We start from the raw sequence: 4,480 nt of genomic DNA on the forward strand, positions 1-4,480 counted from the left end.
GGGCTGTCTTTCTGGTGGCAACAGTATCTCTCTGCTCATATGTAAGTAAAGGAAATGGCAGCCTTTAAATAACGAATTTTCACTGATGCCTTTTGCTATTTTTACAACGCATTTTAAAATAAATGAGAGATTAACACAGAGAAAAGTACTTCAGGTGCATGCTCAGTAACTATTTTTTCATAATGTTTTAATGGATTCAGGGTTGAGCTCCACTAAAATCTGGATTTATTAGAAACGCTCCATGCATTTCAATGGAGTTTTTCTCATGAATCTGGATATTTTACATTATTTCAATAGAGCTGACCCTCTGATTCATTAGAAATGCTCCCATATAACCCATGGAGCATTTCTAATGATTCCGGTTTTACAGCAAATCCAAGGGTCAGCTGCACTGAAAACAATAGTGCTAACCCCTCGGTTTATTAGAAAAATGCTTTCTGTCTCAGTGGAGCATTTCTAATAAATCACATAAATAGGGATCTCCCACAAAAACGCTCCACCGGTGAAACAGGCAAATGGATTTGTTGTTATTGAGATCTTTGAAGAACAAAGATTGTTTAACAGACTTCTTTTGCTTCTTTTGCTCCTCTTTCTTGTGTCATCCCTCTTACCTAGAGTTTAGGTCTTCACCATTAAAAACTTAGTAACTATACCTCATCATGATGGAGGAGCTGTAGTTGCCAGATTGGAGTTCAGGGGTTTGGTGCTGTTGGCTGCAATGGTTCCTTTCACACCCTGCTCACTCAGCTTCTGCTACAGAAATGGGGGGGGGGGGGGGGGGGAGAAAGGGTAAGTGTTAAAACAGCTCAGCAGTGGGTATCACCATTGATCCACTACATCATGCACATGATGTAGTGCACATGAAATTTATCTGCAGCAGATGACACTGAGATGTTTTGAGATGTTTATGCTAGCTTTTTAGTCAAAGTTCTTTGAATTTCACCCGCAAATAATGTCATGAAATGCATGGGGCATCATGCCAGGGCACAAGGATGATAAAACTAACTCACACATACCATCCCGATAGGCCTCTCTCCACTCACCACACTGTTATGTCATGAAGAAGTTACAACTTCTGGGCTGAACCTGTGGAGACCCGTCAACATCTTTGGATGCTCCTCCACTGGAACAGTTCTCCTCATGTCTGTGCCTGTGGATAACTGAGTGTCTGTACATACACGGATGCACAGGCTCTTTGGAGGCTGTCGGGAGTGTGGCTGTGTTGGAAGAGCTTCAGCAGGAGGAGGTTCTGCATGGGGGTGCTGGCGGGAGCAGCAATCACAGGCGTGCACTGATGAACTCATGTGTTGATCCAGTCCAGGAGGGATAAATGCCTGTGCTGTGAAATGCAAAAAAAGCCTTGGTAATCTGAGACAAAGCTTTCTGTTTAACAGAAAAGGCCAATGAGATAATTTCAATGACTCAAGATTTAGTTAGAATGTTCCATATTTATTGAGAATATTCTGTACTGTCCAGACATTTCCCTGCAGTTCGAATACCCTACATAAAGCACAGTTGCTGCTTTTGGATTCCCTGTTCTCTCTGTGTGAATTGCTAATCCTCGGCTAAAAGCCAGTTAGTCTCAGTTTGACCAGTGTTCCTCAGTCTCAGGTTGGCCAGTGCTCCTTAGTCCCAGTTTGACCAGTGTTCCTTAGTCCCAGTTTGACCAGTGTTCCTTAGTCCCAGTTTGACCAGTGTTCCTTAGTCTCAGTTTGACCAGTATTCCACCCCTCTTCCCTCCACTTCCCAACAACTCCAAGAAATCTGCTGACTGGTTACTCTGAAAACCTGAAAATAAGCCATGCTGAAGTGGTGACAAATTCCCTAAACCAGAAACTCCACTTTAAAATGATTGGTGTGTCTGAGTGGGTCTCTTTTTTCCTTTGTTTTTTATCAAGTTAGATGGTTTTACCCAGCAGGGAAAACTGAGAAATCCAGAATGGAGTCATATTAAAACAAAAAGAATATTAGCTACAGGATGCTGGATGTCTGCCCACCTGCCTGGTGCTCAATACAGCGTTGTTTCTTTGCCTGAGTATGGGAAGACGCTGAACCTGTCTGCTTAAGTTACTGAGAATCCTTCATGAGGGTTGGATGTGTGTGACCACCAGTGATTACTGTGTTGTGAGGTTTCTCCCATGCACAGGTTCATGCTGCCAGCTCGGTTGTCCTCTAAATGATAAGCAAGTTCTTTAGCAAAAATTGGAGGTCAGGGTGGGAGCCTGCTTGGTCAGGGGGATTACAGCAAAACAGCAATGGGATTTCAAGGCTTTTCCTACCCGGAGGGACTGGCAATATCACCACCAGGCAACCTCCCCCCTACCCACTCAAATGAGATACAGCAGTTTATCATGTCAAGCCTTGCTGCTGAGCGCTGTGTCTAGGGCCTCTGGCTGTCAGAGGCAGGATTTCATCTTGGGGTCCCTAAGGCCATATAGAAAGCCTAAAATGTTCATTTATGTTTCTTATTGTCTGGCCAAATCTGTGTGTGCTTAAAAAATATCCAGAAGTTTAAAGGCTAATCCCTGATTATTGTGGTTTAGGAATTTAATTGGCATTATAAAAAGTTAAATACATTTATAGTTATAAGCAGCAATGTCTTTGTCAGCTCTTAGTTACTCGATATAAACTGTTTATATACAAAATGTTTCCTTCTGTGATGTTACTTTCGGAGCTCAATCTCTCATTACTGTTTTGCAAAGCAGCTGCATTAAAGATAAATATCACTATAAGGGTCTAATTCATAGAGGTATCTGTAAAGATGGATGTGCAGTGCACGAGTACTTACACATAGGGGAATTTGCACCTTGGTTTATCAGGATTTGTGATATGTTTGTGATCACAGATGCTGCGGACAGTATTCCTGTAATCATCACCGTGTTTCTAACATATAGATTTATGTGCTTTATGTATATCTGCAGTGTATCTCTGTAGCCATAACTTAATCTGCTGTTCAGAATTTATTTCAGCTTTCCACATGAGCTCTTTTAAACCACGTTAATTGTTGCAGAACCCAAATCGTTGATGATAACTCTTTTAGGAATTGTCATGTTGTCTATAAATATTTAGCGACTGGATTGTATTTGCCAGTGTATTCCTGTATTACAGATGAAAAGGTAGCATCTGCTGAAATTAAAAGTGGCCACATTTTCGCTGTAGCTTAATTAAATGCCAAAATTTATCTACATTAACAACAAAGTGCTGAAATTTATTGATCAATTCACATGATATAAGTTGACAAATGGCCCGAGCAATTTCCATAATTTTCTACACGTGTTAAAATTTGTAATGCAAAAAAAAAAAGAAGAAGAATACTATATTAACATGAAATGTGAAATGAAAGGGGGGTTCTGTAATGGGAGCGGGTGCCCCGGGGCAGTAAGCTGTGTTTTCCGTGCCCTGTCCAGGCGGAGGCTGTTTGAGCTGTGTACAGATGGGCCTTTGACAGTCCTACAGCTGTTCTCCTAATTGTCCATTAAGTGTTCTATTGATTCTCTGATTCAAAGTACATGTCTTTCAGCTCAAGCTATCGTGTGAAGTGGCAGACACATTCCTCCTAGAATGACAGAGCTGCTTGAAACCTAAAAATGTGGGCTGCCAGTTTCAATTGAGGATCCCGCTTTCAAAGGGGAAGGCTTGGTTAAAGGAGCTTTGTAATAGCTGGTTAGATTTTAGTTTCTAAACTTTTAGCATCAATCAATTAAAGCAGCAGCAGCACGAGAAGTTTTAATTCCTTGGTAAGCATTACGGATCCCGCCTGCCTGATAAAGCCCTGCCCGAGGATCCCGGGTGGTGATAGTGAGGATTAGATCTTGTTTAGCTGTATGCAGACTTTTATCCTCAGACCCCTTTGACGTGTGTAATGATATTCTCATTTGACTTGCAAGTTCACTTGCAGCATCTTTTTAAAGGAAGATCATCTGCAATTCTGGATTATGCCAGTCAGAAGCCTGTTTAAAATCATCTTCCTTTAATCTGAAGGGTGAAAGATAAGATGCGTATCTGTTGCAAGGACCATAAATCTTCAAAGAAACAAATAGCCACAGATAAAACTGTAAAAGTTATTTAGTTCGCTTCTGAAAGAGGTTTATTAATCTGAAATTTCCAGTCCATTGTGTCATGATTTGGTTATCGCACTGTATCTCATTTCTTGCAATTGTATAAGCCTTGTGTATCAAGCAAAGAGGTGAGAGCCTCATAGCTTAAACTCGATCAGTTGTATTCAGATATATCACTAGAGCTAGGGGGAAAAGAATTGAAATATAAAAAATAGCCAGCTGAGCAGAGATTTGGACTGCGCATGGATTTCTGTTCAGGTTTCCTCTTATTTTAGTGAGATGTGTGTGAAGTGATTTTATTATTAAATTGAAAGTGGATTTTAGATCCCTGTTTGTCTTTTTAAAGCATAATTCCTGGTAGGAAGAGCACAAACAAACTGATTATAGACTTACAACTCGGGCACCATCCGCAGTAGCTGTGC

At 41.0% G+C, this 4,480-nt stretch overlaps 1 long non-coding RNA gene across 1 annotated transcript; it reads left to right on the top strand.

Annotated features, from left to right (window-relative positions):
- Positions 1-1,143: 1,143 nt before the first annotated feature.
- LOC133277606 (uncharacterized) lies at positions 1,144-3,187 on the top strand. Its single transcript, XR_009746260.1, has 2 exons — positions 1,144-1,611; positions 1,712-3,187. It is a non-coding gene; the product is annotated as an uncharacterized LOC133277606 (long non-coding RNA).
- The last annotated feature ends 1,293 nt before the right edge of the window (positions 3,188-4,480 follow it).

The sequence above is a fragment of the Pezoporus flaviventris genome, unplaced genomic scaffold (assembly GCF_033815535.1).
Source record: "Pezoporus flaviventris isolate CSIRO_AGI_PZ_B2104156 unplaced genomic scaffold, CSIRO_AGI_Pfla_v1 ptg000059l, whole genome shotgun sequence".
NCBI classification, from domain to species: Eukaryota; Metazoa; Chordata; class Aves; order Psittaciformes; family Psittacidae; genus Pezoporus; species Pezoporus flaviventris.